Genomic DNA, 18,195 nt, shown 5'->3' on the forward strand with positions numbered 1-18,195 from the left:
AGCGCAGTAAGATTAGGAAGGGGCTACTAGTTTGCACGGGGCACAACACATATGGTTCATTAATTACACACGCGCGCATGCACCGTGTAATTACGAGTACAAGAGTGATTGTTGACGTCTAAAACTTTACTGGCAATTATTCAAAGCTGTTCATGACGTCGCTGCGGCCCTGAGAAACACTAAATCAAAACGTATGCCAACTTTCTTTTGTCGCATACTAATTTTCCATGTTTTCTGGTGATACGAATTTCGGATGATACGAATATTTTGGTAACCCCACGAGATTCGTATCACCGAGGTTTTACTTATTGTGTATTCGGCCCCGGATTTGCGGCACCCTTTGAAGAAGATCGCATCAAGCGTCTGTGTTACTGCCTTCATAAAGAAAGCGGCTATTCGGCGTCGCGAACGCTGCTATAGTACACCGTCAGCATCAAGGAGGCGATACCAATTTTCGTTCATGAAACTGAACATACCGCCGCGTTCCCGAAAAAGCAAAGGTTCAACTGAATCAGGCGATCACTGCAGCGCATTGCGGACCAAGCGTAATTCTAAACCTTTCGAAATGACCTTACTGCGGCATGCGCTCCGCAGAAAGGAAGCTCAACGTCCTTCCATAGAAGGCAGGCGCGCTCTGCTTACCACTGTGGAGCGAATTACTTTATCTCTTTATAAACGCCATTGCCGACTCTCAAAATGGGGCTTTCACAGAGTATAGCGGTGCAAAGCGCGCTCGTGGTATCGTGCCATGTCATTCCATATCGAAGCAGAAGCCGACCGATTAAATGTTCGATTGCCTTCTGTTCTTCATAGACATTCTTTTCCGATGATTTCGTTACTTTGTTTGTTTGTTTTCTTGTTTTTTGAGCTATTTATGCAACAAAAGCATGCAACTTTTTCTCACTGGGAAAGCCCTTCTTTTACTTGTATTTAAAACAAAAAAGCATGACTTTAGAGCGTTTGCTATGATCGCACTGTAAAAGGTTTTGTGTGTGTTCGTGCGTTTGCTTTGTCTTTTGTATGTGTTCAAAGTCAGCTCTTATTTTTAAACATTGAAGCGTTTCGACCCGGAGGAAAAAGATAATATGAGTCTTTTTAACGGAAACGTCGTACTTCATCACTGAAACTGAAAAAACCGGCGCTGCCTCAGCCGCGTCTGTCAATAATCTGAGGAAAAAATAATGCCTTAGAGAAATTCTTTTGAAAGCCGTAATTCTAAATAGGGTCACAAAACTTTCCACAACCACTTCGTTTATACGAAGTTCTTAGTACAGCCTATCAGCTTTGTCAAGCCAAGGTTAACATAGACAACGCTGATCGTATGGCGATACTCATAGGCGTGCGCAGAGTTCCCCATCAGGGGGGGGGGGGGGGGGCAAGGTTCATCGCAGCGCCCCCCCCACCCTACTAAGTTAATGTGTGGGGCAGATTGTGCGCCCCCCCCCTCTTACGTGACTACAAGGGTCAGTGTACGGGGCTGATTTTGCGGCCCCCCCTCTTAGGCTATTAGGGGGGGCGGCCGCCCCCCTCCCCCCCCCCCCTGTGCGCACGCCTATATGGCGATACTTACCAATCATTTCAGCTGCACGGTACACCGCTTGATAATACGAGGAAAAACAGCCGCGGCGAAGAGAAATGCTATTATTAAGAAGGCAACCGCTGCCATTGTTTTCCGGCACGAGACGCTGTCCGAGTTTTGAAAAGCAAACACTTTTGTTTTCTTTGCGCCTATTGATTTTGTTCATCGAGTGATTTCACGTGATCCTCTTACAAATATTGCTTCGGGGAGAGTAATCGGATTTGGGGCGCGAATTCAACAGCCCTGTTCAGCGCTAACTTGGAGCGCGAGCTTTGGGTGCTCTGGTAGGACAACACCGCCAAGCCATTGTTCAAACAAATGCTCAGAGGATTACGACGAGTGTGCATAAGGAAGGTGCTTAAAGAGTGTTTGACTCTTTGTTTTCACGAATACAGAAATATAAAATAGAAAGATGCAGCCTCGTTGTTCAAGAAGGACGAGAGAGACACTGGTATGTCTTAATCTGCTCGAATATTATAGAAAAAGAAGCGAACTCGGTGTTTACGGAACAGTGGCGCCAGGAATTATTGTTGTATGTGGGAGCAAAAAAAGCGTTAACCGTTAGCGCAGGTTGTAGAGGATTATTGAAAAACCACTTACACGCCGACCCACTTCCAGCGCTTACCCAGTAAAACAGCTCGTAACGCTAGTTAAACTAGCAGTGCCAACGAAAGTCGCAAGGCCTACTAAGTGCGGCAGCCAAAAGCCACGTCGACCTTTCTGTACGTTGAAAAAAATTATAACAAGAAACAAATGCTCTACTGAATGTGCTGGTTTGTCTCATGGTTAACAGGCTTAGCGTTAAGGTTGTAAAGAAGGTGTGTTTTGAGTACAGAGAAGCCGAACTACGCCTGCAGCGAAAAAAATATCATAGGTAAACAATGACCATGACTTATGATCGAACCCATCGTGCTCTAAATCTTTTTTTTTTGTGCAAATTTTAGTGAAAAGCGCTCGTCCCTGTATCACGCGTCGGCTTATTCTTTAACACATATCTGTACTGGGCTGTTAATCTGATTAAACCCTCTGCCTTCTTTCTCTCTCTTCAACGGCTGACGGTTAACGGCTCTAGTTTTTTTCTGAATTACGATGTGCGGTAACGAGCGCTACCCAAAATTCCTTCTCTGTCACAAATATGCAACGTCAAATACATCATCCCCTTTAATAAAGCGAACAAATTTCTACAAACTTCCAGCCATTTGCGCAAATATACAACCTTTGCAGATATCTTTCACACGGTTCGTTCTATTTGTATTTTCTCATCATTTGGTTTAGTTCTGTTTCGTTCGCATCCATTTGAGGTTTGCTGGACTGAAACTCGCGGAAGTCTCGCCAGACAGCAACGTCTCTGTTCGTTCCGCATCCCTCTTTCATCCAAGTCCTGTCACCGTTGCGAGGATTTAAACCGTTACCTCGAGCTCGGCTGCGCGAGGCCCTAGTGACTAACCAGCCGCTGTACACGATGAGAAAAGAAGAAAGAAAGCGACAGAAGTTTGCGCATCGGGAACACACTAACTGTAATAAGTAGTAAGCTTTAATTGTATGAATCGTCTGATGTGTCTGTTTAATGTTCGCCGCAATATTTAGCCATAAGACAACCTGTTTAACTCATTCCCTACTGAGATTTTTGGCCAAAAGCAATACAAGAATACCGTTTTTTTTATTTGCCTATTTAATTTTTTGCGTGTCTTGAAACAAATAAAAAACTACTCAAAAGAGCTTTATTCGCAAGATGCAAGCAAGATATCTTTTTTATATATATCGAGAGGATTGGCTTCATTGCACTGCACCACGGAAAGTGCCCTAACATCTCCAGTCTTTGTTGCAGGAAATGCCTCTTTGAAATTTAACAAAAGTAAAGCGCAGGTACAAGCGAGCCCATGAGAAAACAGCCTCGGACGCGCCGGTGGGGGTGTTTTCGGCGTCCAATGCCGATACATCGAGACGTGGTCGTCGTCAGAATGCGAATGCGTCTGTTCAAACTAAGGAGAACTCAGCAAAATGAAACCTTGTATCTTATTTGCGAAGCAACCAAACTCTTCTTTCAGCGTCTACGAGCCCAGCTGGTCTCCGGTGGGAGCGGTACAAACTGTGTGGATGAGCTGAGCTCGTGTTCGTAGCGAAGGTGTTAACTGACGTTTGCTTTTTTAGGGGCGAGGCACCTTAGGATCGAGGCTTGTCCGTTGTTGTTCGTTGTCCGTGCTCATGGCACAGTACCGTGTAATATCGAAACATTAGGTTTAACAATAGACTAATACCAATCCATAATTGCGACGCAACAATATAAACGCCAACAAGCACAAAACTTTTATACTAGTCGGCGACTTAAACGTACACATCATGGACATTAGGACCTAGCTCTGTCGTCAGCTCTCGCTGCCGGCTGTAACGGTATATCGAAAACCGTTGCTATATTCGAAACATATATGTGTGTATGTGAATGAATAAAAAAAAGGTTTACAATAGACGAACATCAATCATAATTGTGACAGAACAATATAAAACACCTACAAGCTCAAACCCTTTATACTAGTCGGCGACTTGAACGTAGACATTATGGACCTTAGGACCTAGCTTTGACGTGGACTCTTTATGTCACTTTATGTCATTTTATGTCACTAAATTTACATTACATGGGGCACCGCTCGGGTAACATACGGTTACTCACCCATACAATGCCCCGAGCTTCGCCCACTCGTCATGATTCACTTCGTGGAGATGTTTTTTTTTTTTGTCTTCTGATAATTCCGAAGTGTGGGCAAGCAAGTTTAGTTGGCTGGGTGTTTCTGTCAACAAAAAATACTAAGCGATAAATAAAAAAGGTGATGTTCCGTTTCTGATGTGTTCTTTATAAGTGAAGTTATACCACATATTTCGTCTTTGTCAATAGAGGGTATTAGGCTTGGCTGTGTCCCGCCCGTACTGGACAACACAGGGCAGGCGGAGACCTAAAAGAGTAACAAACGGTATATTTACGAGATGGCTCATACGGAAGGGTCAGCACAACGCACTCTGGGCGTGAGGCAGGGCAGCGAAGTCCAGGATACGGGTTCATTCTAAAGAGACGGGGCGTGCAAACACGGACACAAGAAAGAAGTCGAGACACAACAAACGGCGTTCGTGGTGTCGTGACTTCTTTCTTGTGTCCGTGTTTGCACGCCCTGTCTTTTTAGAATGAATACTTACCAACTAGCTCAGCTCTCCGTTATTGTAAGCTTCACCAGGATACGGGGCAGCAGCTATCAACCAGTGCAAGTGCCGCGTACACATCCATCGGGGCAGCCAAAGGACCAGTCACCAAGCAGCACGCAGCTTACTCCTGTTAAACCACACTGCAAACGCAAACTAGCCGAATTGGGCGTTTTAAGGGCTGCAATCCTCCTTAATACTACCTTCATCTGGACAGTACTACCTTAGGGTGTAATGAGGTAGGTGTAATAAAGTTCTGCGTCCTCAATTTTACTTCGTTAAGAAATTATGTGGAAGAAAGGAGGTAAATTCACTATATGACGCCATTCGTCGAATGGAGTTCCAAGAACAAAAAACTCCCATCTCATTTCCTCTGGCATGTTTTCTCTATTTTTTCCGAAGCTTTCCATAATGCCTTCAGTGCTGGCGGGCATGTATGCAGCTGTGCGGGGGAAAGAAGTGAAAGAAAGAGGCGGCATGCTTCAGCGCACTAAAAATCCCTTGCACAGATAGCCCAGAGAAAGAGATATACGAGACCCTCCGAACGGCTGGAGAGGAAGCGAGCAAGCCCTTTGGCCTTGGCGGCTGCAGCCTACTCGGCCCGCCCCCGCCAGGTCAAAAGCAAGCCAGACGAGGCGCTACCGAAGTGAAATGGGACAAAGCTTCGCGCCGCATGCGCGCGCGAAGAAAAAAAAAAACAAAAAAAGAAAGAAACGTGAGGAGGGAGTTGTTCCCGCGGCGGCGCGATCGTCGTAGCTAGGCAAGGCCGGCTAGGCCTTGTCAACACCACTTCTCAAGCGATTAGCTGTGTCGGTCGTGTGTGCGCGTTTTGTGCCTGCAGCCTCACTGTGTTCTCGCCGCTGGATGTGATATGCGTGGTTTGACGACAGTGCGACACGCTGCGCTGCGAGTGCGATAATCGCGACGGCCTGTCGACTCAAGCGAGCGTGCCGCTGTGCATAACCAAGCAGATGATGGGCACCCTGCGTGCTCGGCACAGTCAGGAACAAAAATGGTAAGTAATACTGATGTTCTCTCTCCTTGCGGGCCCTTATCGTCGCTTATGCACCTGTAGATGACCTTCTGCACATTGTGACGCTTGAAAAGTGCAATGAAAAGCAAAAAAAAAAGGAAAAGTAAAATCGGCATGTCAAGCTTGCGAAATGCCCGCCAGCGCACCATGAGCGTGGCATGTAACCCATGCCGTACATTACACGCATGTCATTCATTGTTTCCATGTTACCAGCTGTCATTTATGTACGTCATACAGTCACGTCACGCTATACCAATCTTGGTGTGATATCAAGTTAGAGAACCGGACGTGAGTGCACCAGGCTCCATGCCGTAAATGACATACATGTCGTTATTTTCATGTTACTATATGTCATTTATGTTCGTCGCACAATCACGTCACGCTATATCAATTTGGGTGTATGTCAAGCTAGCGAACCGGCCGCGAGCGCACCATGAGCGTGGCGTGTGTACATGACATGCATGTCATTATTTTCATGTTGCCAGCTGTCATTTATGTTGGACGTACAGTCACACTGCACAATACCAATTTTGCTGTATATGAAGCAGGCGAAACGGTCACTAGCGCCCCCGAGACCATGTTGTCAAAATAACGCCATACATGACAAGCGTGTCATGATTTGCACGTTAGAAACTGTCGTTTATGTGCGTCATACACTCTTGTGACGCCATACCTATTTTGGTAGATTTCAAGTTAACGAAACAGTCGCAAGAGAACCAAGGGAGTGCCGTGTAAATCATGTGGTTAATGAAATGCATAGCATGATTTTCAAGTTAAGACCCATCATTCATGTTCTTCATGCAGTCGTGTCATGCCTCACGAATTTTGGCATACATCCCATTAACGAAACAACCACACGAGCTATGAGTCGTAGGCGGCTATATATATAGGTAGATAGATCCGTTCAAAGTCGTAGAAGTGTTTAACAAATGCTTCGCATTTAAGTCGTTAAACTCAGATAGCAATGATGTGTGATGCATGTTTTGGAACTTCTGTGAATATCACTCATGCTTCATACGACCAGTCAATCGACCCAGGAGTGCGCCCTGATAAAGTTGTTTGCACGATATAATTTTCTTGCCTGCGATAAAGCATGAATGAGGCATGATGCTTTCAGGGAATATACATTAGAGCAAAAGGCCACGGTTATCACATTGTCACATGAAGGAAGGTGCATAAAGGACAACTTTGTTTTCGATTTATTCTTTTCTCTAACTTCATTTGTTTGTTTTAATCCTTCACCATCGTGTCAATTTGCGCACATTGACATGTGACAAGACCGTGCGCTCTCATTTTGCAGCATCTACCTTGGATGCAGTCAACTACCCTGAACATCTTTCTCCCGCCATGCAACTGTGAGAACCCACCGAAGCACAGATTGTCAGGAAGTGAAAAGACTTTTCGGCAACAATTTTGCATTGCGCACTCTGCCCGTCTCCTGAAATAGCATATTAAGGTACATAAGCACTGTACCTTCATACATATGCATCAAGGAACAGTGAAATAGCATATCAAGGTACATTAACATCATTAGCTTGGATTCATTTAGCTAGAACGAATAAATCATGTTAAAGCTATACAATGACGGCCATATCATGTGACAGACATCTGCTAAGTGCAGTGTGTATTGTGAAGCACATGCGTTTTATGGTATTGAATGAATGGATAAATGTTTATTCCAGCAAAATACAGAAAATGCGCCTCAAGTGAAAAGCGACAATGGTAGCTTGAGAAGTGCACAAGGCCCAGTAGAGCAAAAAGAGAGACAGAGCAGCAGAAACGTGTGCACGTTCAAAGGCAAAACATATACGCATACAAAAAGAAGTAGGAAAGACAAAGCAGAAGAAACGTGCACATTCAAAGGCAAACACCTACGCCATCTGCAAAGTGGCAAAATCAAAAAGGGTAAACATTTACGCTAGTGAAAACAATAAAATCAGAAAACAGCGAAAACAGAAAAGAAGGAACGGCCATTCAACGGCATGGAAGGAATGCAACTTCATTGGTCAGGTATCAACAGTGGAATTTGCCAAGGTTACATGTGCATATTCTTAGCCATTAGGAGATGTGCAAGGCTAATTTAATCGCATTGACATAAGTCAGCTGTTGAGTCTGTTGAACCATATTGTTGAATCATCTTGTTTATTCCCTCTCGTTAATTTGCTGTTTTGCATTATGTTGCCATAGTTTTCAAGGTCAATACATAGTATCATGACTGTTGACACAATTTGACAAGGTGAAAGCGCCGTTATTGTGCCCAGGCCTTAGTTTATCCTCATTAGAAGTGCGCTGTTTATTTTTGCCATGGTTCAGTGCCAAGTTGCCCAATATTCACTCCTAAACAGAGTAGGTGCAGTTAATCAAGACCTTGCTAACATTCACAACCCTATTAAAGTGTACTTATAATGATAACTTCACTGACATCAAAAACTACCCACATAATGGTAAACATGGCAAGAGTTCACTTCTGGTGGTGTTTCGCATTTTTTTTACATCCGTTTGTTTTTCGCCCTGTGCACACGAAGTGAAACGCTCACAAGGAAATACTTAGCAGCATCTCAATTTTGTATTTATTTCGTGTTTTGACAAAATGTCTGCAATAAGGATAGTCAAGTGCGAATCTTCGGTAAGACATTCATTTTTATGTATACAGAAATCTTAGTGGACTTCTTTTTTGTGTAATTTTCAGGAATACACTTCTGGCAAAGCAGCAAGTGTTGCTTGCCCACCAGTCTGTGTTCAAGACAAGTGTATTGTGGGCATGAGTGTCGGCAGGATTTTGTCTTGGGGGTGCAAGGCGGTGTAACGTGTCGGCCTGGTGAGCAGGAGAGCATTGGTGTAGCTTGGGTGGGGTCAAGTGCTGATGTGTCTTGATGGCGGCAGGTGCCCTTTGTGCAAACCCCTGTCGACACCCATGATTGTGGGAACACCCTGATGTGCCTCACTTTACACTATGTCGAACAGCTCGTACATCTTACCACATTTAGGCCAACACTGGTACTGATGCAGAGTGTTATGCGCAATACTGCGTGCAACCTTTCTGATATCGTGTGCATTTGAAAATTTCGCATTGTTTAAAAAGACGCTGAGTGGACCCAGTGTTATTCAGCAAACATAAGTCTTAACAGGGGCAGTTGGGCGAGTTGGTGTATATTCATAGTTAAAGAGGGTGCAAAAAAAATCACAGCAAAGAGAAATGAAGGGGACAGGATGATGCGCTACTAGCAACTGAAGTTTAATCGAAACCACAGAAAGATGTAAACACACAGTACGAAAAAATTACAAGACTAAACAATCACACATCCATAGAGGAATGAAGGGGGCAGACAGGACAATGCGCTACCAGTAACTGAAGTGTAATCAAAACCACAGAAAGATATAGGCACATGACTAAAAAAGCCAAGCACATGTTCAACTTCAGTTGTTAGTAGTGCGTCGTTCCGTCCCCTTTGTTGCTATGTGTTCTGATTTCATTTTCACGTTTTCCTTACCTATGAACTGAACTCCTGACTGTTTCACAGGCTGTATATATGTGTGGTCAATTTTTATTCATCCTCATGGCATATCAAGTCCTAGGATCCAATGTGCAAAACGACCAGTCACTAATTACAGGAATTTTTTAATTTAGTGCCTGTGATTGCCTAATTGCAAGTTGACGTTGCAGCCATGGTGCTTGGATTATTTTCAATGTGGTAATGATGCGTAAGCCATCAAGTGAGGAATTAAGGATGAACTTTTGAGTTACAGATGGTACTAGCTGGCATAAAAACATTGAAGCATGGCTGTACTTGTTATGCATATGAGAAGTATTGGTACGTTGCAGTCATGTGATTATGCCGACAAGTTCCCAAGCACACTTCCAGAAATTTACGATGGCTTCAAGGTATCCGTGAGTAAATATGTACAGCAACATATGAAGGCAACCTTGTAATTTTGTGGGCATTGCTGAATGCTTTTATGCACCTTGGAAAGTGGACCTACAGTCAACACCACAGGTCTATTTTGGGCTTTTTTGTAGGAAACTCAACTCCAAAATCATGTGCGACATGTTTTGATGCCATAGGGCAAACTAATGCAATAAAAAACTGTACAACTGCCTGTCTACACGGTTTCATATTTCCCAAAAGTGATGCTAGCCTTATTGTACTAATTAGTTGCCTTCGTGTGTAGGCTGACACTAAGTTCCTTGAGTAGCTTATTTTTTTGGATTATTCTACATACTGGCACGGTGAAGTGCACACGTTAGTGCGCATCATGATGAGATTTTACACCCTACTTTCGTATTGCTTTACTGCTGTGAATTATGTATAGTGCTTAGGCTGTACTGTATATGTTGTTCCACGTGTTCAGTTTTGGGAGTAGGTTCTGTGCACGACGATGGAAATATATACCTATATCCTTACATTGACACGAGAACTGCTGCTGTTTTGATTCCAATAAAATGTTACAACCACTGGTTCTTGTATCAATTGAAGTATGACTACTTGTCGTGCATGCAAATTGAAGAAATGAATTTGTGCTTGCAAAACAAATTGCTGAAACACTGCCTGCTCAATGTTTGTGTTTTATTACCAAACACATTGAACAGATGATTCACAGATTATGACACATTGTAGAAGATAGGCAACAGAAAGACAGTCATCACTGTGTTCTAACGTAGATTGGGTGATCTTTTATCAATAGTAGCATAATTGAAGGTTGCTGTTGTATAAATAAAGTTTGTTGCTGTTGTATAAATAAATAAAGTTTAACGTAGTGTGCAGGTGGACGAGGGAGTACACATATGATAGTTTTTCCAGTTTTCTGCATATTTACTACACTCCTCGTGTTTCTGTGTTACGCTTGTGAAATTCTGAATTGCAAGCAAGCCAACCTCTCTGCTGCTGTGGTGAAGTAGTTCAACAGAACCATATTTTCTCAAGAACAGCTGTTCCATTGAGGAAGAGGGTAACGCTTTTTTTTAATGGGTACTGCATCATCTGTCTGAGGGGAGGGCCAAGTACACATGGACGTTCACAAGAGAGAAGTGCAAGTACATTAACTTTTTTGTTTTGTGGGAGACCTGTCGCTGGTAAACTGGGGAGGTTGTCCTTGACCTTGGGGCACGCGTTAGGCATTCGCTTTAACGCGGTGGCGTGATGCTTACCAATAAAAGCTAATTAGTAAGAAATGTAGGTAGTATCCGAGTATGAAAGCAAATAAATACTGAATATGCGTTATAGAGAATCACTGAATGCCGTGCTAAAGCGTGCATTGCGAATAAGCGCTAATTGCGGAAATAGATAAGCGTTCAGCTGCTCAGAAGGCGCTGCTCGCGGCTGTACGGGCGCATTCAACGCACTTTATGTAGGCGCGTTACATAGTCCTTGTAACTCTGGAATTTTCTGCGTGTGTAATTTTCATATGCGAACGCAGGCGGGCCGCGCTAAAGGGTGCATTGCGAATAAGCGCTAATTGCGGAAACAGATTTTTGTTCAGCTGCTCAGAGCGCGCTGCTGCCCCTGCGTGCAGCTCGCGGCAGTACGCGCGCATTAAATGCACGGCGCGTTACAATGTTCTTCTAAGTCGGGCATCTGCGTGTGTAACTTTCATATGAGAACGCAGGCGGTCTTCGAACCGCTCAGAACACGCTGCCGCATCTGGACGCGCGCAGTTCGCGGCTGCAGAAATAACGAAAATTGCTCCACAGCATACGCTCATGGAATGCACATACGTTCGCTCTTCTGAAGATACCTTTGTCACGCTGGTATTCACGAATTTAGCGCGAGCGAAGAGGGCACACGTTTATAATTTTTCTAGCGGTACGACACGGTGAACCGGAGAATTCGGAGCCGAGGGTGTTTACGTCGATCGGCTCGGCCTGCATGACGCCCCACAAATTATGTATTGACCTTCCGCAAGAGCAAACACACGCCGATGGTACAAGAACAGAAGTTCGAAGTTGTGCGGACGAGTTACCAGCCGCTTTGTACATGCATTGGTACATATATAAGCCCACGAAAAAAGCAAGCTTGCAAGTGGTGGCGCTGTGGTGTAATGGTTATAGTGCTTGCTTTGAGTGCGTGTGGTCGCGAGTTCGATTCCTGTGTCGTGCGTACTTATATGCAAATGTCATGTTTGTGCATAAATGCTTTGATGTCCATTTTCTACTATGTCCTAGCGATGAATAGTAGCGGAAATTGGCCGATAAACGTAATATACTGCCTAAAATATACTTTCTTTTTTTTTCATTTCGCGACCGCTCTAGGGCCTCGTATAAAAGGAGGCTTTAACAGCTCTCAAAAGAAGCAGAAAAACTCTCAATGCGCTCTGTTCAAGCCCCCAAAATGGCTTACATAAAAACAACATAAAAACACCAACATTACCTCCAAAAGGAGGCTTTAAAAGCTCTCAAAAGAACCAGAAAAACTTCCAATGCGCTCCGTTCAAGCCCTCAAAATGAGTTCAATAAAAACACAAATTTACCTCCTTAGTTCCGTCTAATCACTCCCTTAAAGGATGTAAATAAAACCTCCTTTTGAACCTCTTTTTGAAGGGGGTTTTGCGTAGTACCTTTTGGATGCACGTTATGCGTCGAGCCCGAAACTCCCTAAAAGGCTCAAACCCGTTTGCAGTGCACTGAGGTGGGTCACGCGCACCGCCACTGCGCAGCACGCGGCGCTATCTCGAGATAGCCGGTGCGCGCGTTTCCCACACAATATAGAAATTTACAATTGCCTAAGCGTGACCTAGGTGCTTCCGAACAGTGTTTGCTTTCTGCCAACCAAAGCCCAAGTGAACCATGCTTGTACTTTCGCGCTATCAGCACCAAGCAGCTTTGGGGTTTTATTAATAAGCTCTACTGATCAGCACTTGCGCTTTACCAAGCTAAGGCGTAGTCATATCCGCTGTTAAAGACAGCGAGGCTATCGCCCGTGACGTATTTGCTAACATATGTGACAACCTATGGGATGCTTAACATGTTGATAATCTTGCCCGCGCGAGAAAGACTGTACGAGATTCTGCTCAAATGCGCCAAATAAAGATATAGTAACATGGAAGTAAAATCAGACAACGCCAACCAACAAGACACGCTGAAGGGCGATGCGCACAGTTTTCATCTTAAAGGGGCCCTGCAACACCTTTATGGGTTATATTGGAATAGTCTCATTATTGACGTATGACTCTTCACGAGTCATATGCCGCAAAAATTTTTCGAATCCGTCAAATCTATGTGGTGTTACCAAATTATAGAAATCACGTTCCGCAGCTTTCTCCATCCACACAACGCCGCCAGCGTGCGGAAAGCTGCGCGGGGCGTGGAGGGAGGGAGGGTGGAGGTGCGAGGAGGTGCCCAAGAGTTACGTCAGCGCCGGTGGCATTTTTTTTTCTTCATTTTTTTCTCTCTGGCGTCTTGGCGCAACCACGTGGTCTGTGGCGCCACTTCCGGTCGGCTTGCGTGGTCGTCGTCGAGCGGAGCCCATCGCACCGTGTATCGCGCGTGCTTGAAAACTGCGAGTCGGTTTGGTAATGTTGGGTGTGCACCTCGAACTACCGTAGTGTTTTCGTCGCTCTGCCGACCATGGACGCAAACCTGCGTGCGCGTTTGGAACGAATGACAGCTGAGATGGGTTTCGAACCACACTCCGATACACCGCCTCGTCGTACTGCTCGCGCTCGAATCGTATTCAACAAGGCAAAGCTGCGTGCACTCTTCTCCCAGTGGCGGTACTTCGATGCTGTTTGCTCTTCGAATGCGGGCGCACAGCGAGTGCGGGCTGACAACAAAGAACTAAATACTAGAAGAAAGGGGCCGGCGTGGACCCATCGCCCGGCTGTCTGCAGCTTCCGTGAAAATGCGAGTCTGCTTGGTTGCTGTGTCGCGGTTTCTCGGGAACGTGAGACTACGGGGAGGATACGCCGAGGTACGGCTCGATGACACACTGAACAGACAGCGAACGGGACTCTCGCCATACAGCAAACACAGGTATCCTAAACTAGCCGGCGCCAGCATTCGTATCGGAGAAATGCTGCGCCCCTGCCTCGGTCGGTCGTGAGAACGTGCCGACGATGCAGTTTCCAGCTGACGAGGCAACACTCGAACGGCTGCCACTCTCAACGGCAACCGGCGATGGTCAAAAGCACAGAAATATTCACGATTTCGGCACTGCGCATGGTGAAGAAAACGCAACCACGCAACTACGAGCAGACGAGCTGTCGGTGAGACCGGAAGTGCTAATATTAATGTTTGTTCGGTGTTTTAACGGCATGACACAATATAAATATGCATATTATCTACTTATCGAACTCAAAATTAACAACGAAGGTAATGAGGGTAATAATCGTGATTATAACATCAGCCAATGGTGGAACTGCCGACAATCGCGTCATATATTGCGGACTAATACATCATTTGTCGAGAGAAGATGGAGCGATTTTCAGCTGACTTTGAGAATTTATTGTAAATTCCAGGCCGCGCGCTTCGCTATAATATTTGGCTCGCGTGTTCTCGGGAGCCTTGACTACCGATTGGCAGCGCTTTTTGACCCTGCTAAAAAAGTGTTGCGGGCCCCTTTAAACGGCCTTTTTATTTATCTGCGGCAACGGTGACGCGTGACAAGCCGCTTGTCCGTCTGCGGAAGCCCCATCGTAGAAATTGCATTTCCGGCCGCGGCTGCAGGGCTTTGCGTCAAGTCCGAGCGACAGGCTGAAGTGGGCGAGCGGGGTGGCGAGCGCACCGTCAAAAAGCGTGCGCGTGTCCAGAGTGCCAGAGGAATTTGGAGGCTTCGAACAGGTATATAGTTTGTCGCATGGTCGTTTCCGACCATATTCTTTTTTTTTTCCGTTTGTCGTGCTTCTGTTTCGTTTTTTTCTGCGGAGGTTCAACGTTTCCGCTTAGTGCCACCCCTTGGACAGGACTTAGTTGACTGGACGAGAAAAAGTCGGGACGGAAGAAACTCAATCCCCTCGAAGAGCCGCGAAATATCGTCCGTAAAGCCGAATAAAGCCGCGTGCCTTTCTGCGGCTCCGTCGCCCGTACCGCCTGTCGCGAATCCTGAGCATCGCCGTCGGTGCCCTCCAGTCCTAAGCAGAGGCGCCGCCGCGTCCCTTGCTCAATCCCTTATTTATTTCGTCCCTCGCGACGTTTTATCTCGCAATTCTGTACGGCAGTGAACTTGTCTCGCTTTCTCAAGCGATCGATTTCTGTATCGTCGTTTCTACCCCTCTAAATTTACGAAATATAGCCAGAAATCGACCATGTCGAGGCAGAAGCTCGTTGCGTGAATCGTGCGTGCAGGTTTGACAAAAGTTGCGCAACATATCTTTTTTTGTGTGTGTGTGTGTGTGCGGAGCTGCGTTTCGGAAAGCGCCCGTTGCCCTCCTCTTACGCACGCTACATTCAAGAAGGAAACGCCAGCCATCGAAGAGCGAACGCTTGTGTAATAAAACCGTTGAAGTTCTACATGTGTTCTGTGATCCGTATTGTACTTTATTTCCTTTAAATGCAGCTGAAGTAGGCTTAGCACATTACATACGTTCAGCATCCCTGCAGTATGATGGCACAGATTGTTTTCACTGGAGACGCTTGGCTGTTGTTACGAAAGTATACATTTTTTTGCTGTTGCGCATATTCCTAAGATCATTCGTTTTCTACTGCAGGTTTTAATTCACCGTCACAAAAGCGCACGCTTAGCGGTAATAAAAGAAACACGATACGTGCCTGTATGCAGACTACTCTGCATTGTCATTTACAGATATACGATAACGTTTTGATGGTATTTACTTTTGTTCGTATTATTACATTGGCACAGGAAGCCTTATTAAATGGAGAGGCGGAGGGGACTGGCTCTATTCGAGGGAAGAAAAGAAATTGAGGGATGTGTAAAGCTTCATTCTAACTACACGGTGGTTCGTTGATACGTTACCTTTTGTAATGTGCTCAGTCGGCTGCCATTCTGGTATGTTCAGTGTGTTTATTCTATAATAAGCCTTATAAAGCTACATCCACGTATTTTACGCCACGTGCATAGAGAACTAGATCGGGGCCTTGGCAGTACTCCGAGGTATAAGAGGGAGCGAGCGAATGGGGATGCATTTCGCAGCGCTTGCCGGGCGCATCATTATAACTGTTATAACAGTAAAACGTACGTTCAAAGTGCAAAACTGAGTGTAGCGCCAAAGAAAAGCTGTTGCTTTGAAAATTCTGGAAGCTCGCGATAGGTCGCTGTCGCCTACAGCGCTCGCATTCCTCTGCGGGAGAACTGAGGCACGGATCTGCTTCTCTAACCGCGCAGCGTAACATCAAAGCATGAATGTGCATCACTTTTCCGTTGCGGAAAGGTCCCTCCGCGATCTTTTCACTCTCTTTCGTACAAAAGAGAGCCACGAGCTCAGAGGACAGTAGGCAGAAAGGGCGCCATCCTGTGAGCTTGCAATGAATACAAACGCATCCGTCTTTGATGTCCCAATTTCCAAGGACGCTACTTTTTTCTTTCTTTCATTTGCTTGCTTTCTATAAAGCATTTCATTTCTTTTCACCTGACTATGCAGTACGAAGCTTCTGTTTTGCCATTGATCCTGTTGCTCTCCTGACTACATAATGCGTAACACGCGTAGCAGCCCGTGCGTAACATGGTGGCGAAAAGCGAACAATGCGCGCATGCTACTTTGCGAAATTTCTTAACTGAAGACGTTGGGGTAGTCGCTGTGGCCGTTATCGACTTTCCCCCTATAAAAGAGTGGATATAATTCATACGTAAAGCAGGCATACAAGCTACACGATACAGCCCAAAGGCACGGAAGAGCTCTGCGACCATGACGCGAGATAAGCCATCACGAGTGCTATGGCCATGGCACAAAAGACAATGCGCTCTGTGCCATGAGTGATCCCCATGGTGGTGGCGGTGATGTTGCCACAGACGGAGGTTGGCCTGGCAGATCTGGCCGGCAGTTGCTTCGCCTGAGCGACCCTTTCCATGCAGTAGTTCTCACCATAAGTCACTTAAACCTGTCTCTCGCAGGAAACGTAAAATAATAAGAGCCACATCCTTGTGAGTCATCCGCACACCTTCCGTAAACACAATCAATTCACAGCATCCGTGGGCAAACACTATTGTCTTCATAATATCCATTAGTCTCTCCCTTTCGGAGCAAGAGCGCTTACAGGACCATATGTAGTTGTCTGTGTCCCCAACTTAATTGCACCCAGTACACAGTAGGGAAGCTGCGCCCCTTATTTTCAACAACCATGTAGGAGTGTAGGCCGATCGTGTTTTTACTCTATACGATCTCTCTGCGTTAGCATGCCGGTAGGGCGTCTGGTCATTGTCCCTTTCTTTTCTTCCTTCTTCATTCTTTCTCCCCGGTGGCTCCGGGTGCACTCAACATTATGATATGCTGGCATTTCTTCTTACAAAGTTATTTAACGTAGCAGTGTATGACTCGCTTATAGTGAGGAAGTCAAGTGGTTCAACAACAACAAAAAAAAGAAATATAATGGCTAAATTACTTGTTTACATTTCCTGATTGTGAACACTGAAGGCAGGTGTTGTTGAAAAAGGCTTGAGTATGACGTCCCTACGTTATGCGTTGCCCTAATATTCACTAGAGATTTTTCAGACACATAACACCACGAAAATTGTCTTGCACCCCCCCCCCCCCCGCCCTTCCTCCATTTTGATACCTGAGACGCATCTCAGCAAAGAAAGCAATCGGTGCTGCGAGGTGCAAGAAGGCCATATACCTTTTCTTGTACACTTTATCAGTCACATTCTTTTGTATCTAAAGTGACACGAGTATTGCGCAAAGTATGTGTTGGGATCAGCCGTGAGAATTAACAGCGCAACGAATACTAATTATACACTATCGAGGTGCTGCCTTGGTTTAAACCGTCTCCAGTTCACCACGAAACATAAAGAAACCTTAACGCGGAGAGTCGAGCCCGCAGAGTGTGTTAGCTGTTCGTAAACTTGGTATCTTTGTAAGCAGCACCGCGCATAACGACGAAAAGAAGAGCTTCGTTATCGCGAAGACGCCGACAAAGCGTTTTCGCTTTTTATTCGCCAACTTTAGCCGCTGCTGCCGCTCCGCCATAACCCAAAGCATGGCAGCTTTCTAGCCTTTCCGACGCGCGTCATTACAATTCGCTGCTTTGGAAAAGTAGGCTTTTCGGTCGACATTACCCTTCCCCAATGTCCCCTCTCCCGCTTCTTCTCATCCTCTCCATTTCCCGGGGCAACCAAAACAGGCACGAGTTCCACAGCTCCAGCTTCGGAACATTCACGCTCAGTGGAGGCGGCGGCTGCACGGCGGGCTCATTTAAAAGAGATCAAGGCACTTAAAAGCGGTGACTCTCGGTCCTCGACAGCGGCCAAATGATAATGTCTCTTTGTAAAGTCCTCTTTCATCAAGCCTA

General features: G+C 45.6%; 1 protein-coding gene across 4 annotated transcripts in view; it reads left to right on the forward strand.

Annotated features, from left to right (window-relative positions):
• LOC119393565 (hemicentin-2) overlaps positions 1-18,195 on the forward strand; it is a 271,691-nt gene that overhangs the window by 79,173 nt on the left and 174,323 nt on the right. Inside the window, exon 1 of one of the 4 annotated variants that reach the window (XM_037660667.2) lies at positions 14,462-14,574. The exons of the other annotated variants lie outside the window; for them this stretch is intronic. The gene's annotated coding sequence lies outside the window, so the exon portion shown is untranslated. Of the gene's footprint in view, positions 1-14,461; positions 14,575-18,195 lie in introns of those variants that run through there. 4 annotated transcript variants of the gene reach the window in all.

This window comes from Rhipicephalus sanguineus, chromosome 5 (assembly GCF_013339695.2).
Source record: "Rhipicephalus sanguineus isolate Rsan-2018 chromosome 5, BIME_Rsan_1.4, whole genome shotgun sequence".
NCBI lineage: Eukaryota > Metazoa > Arthropoda > Arachnida > Ixodida > Ixodidae > Rhipicephalus > Rhipicephalus sanguineus.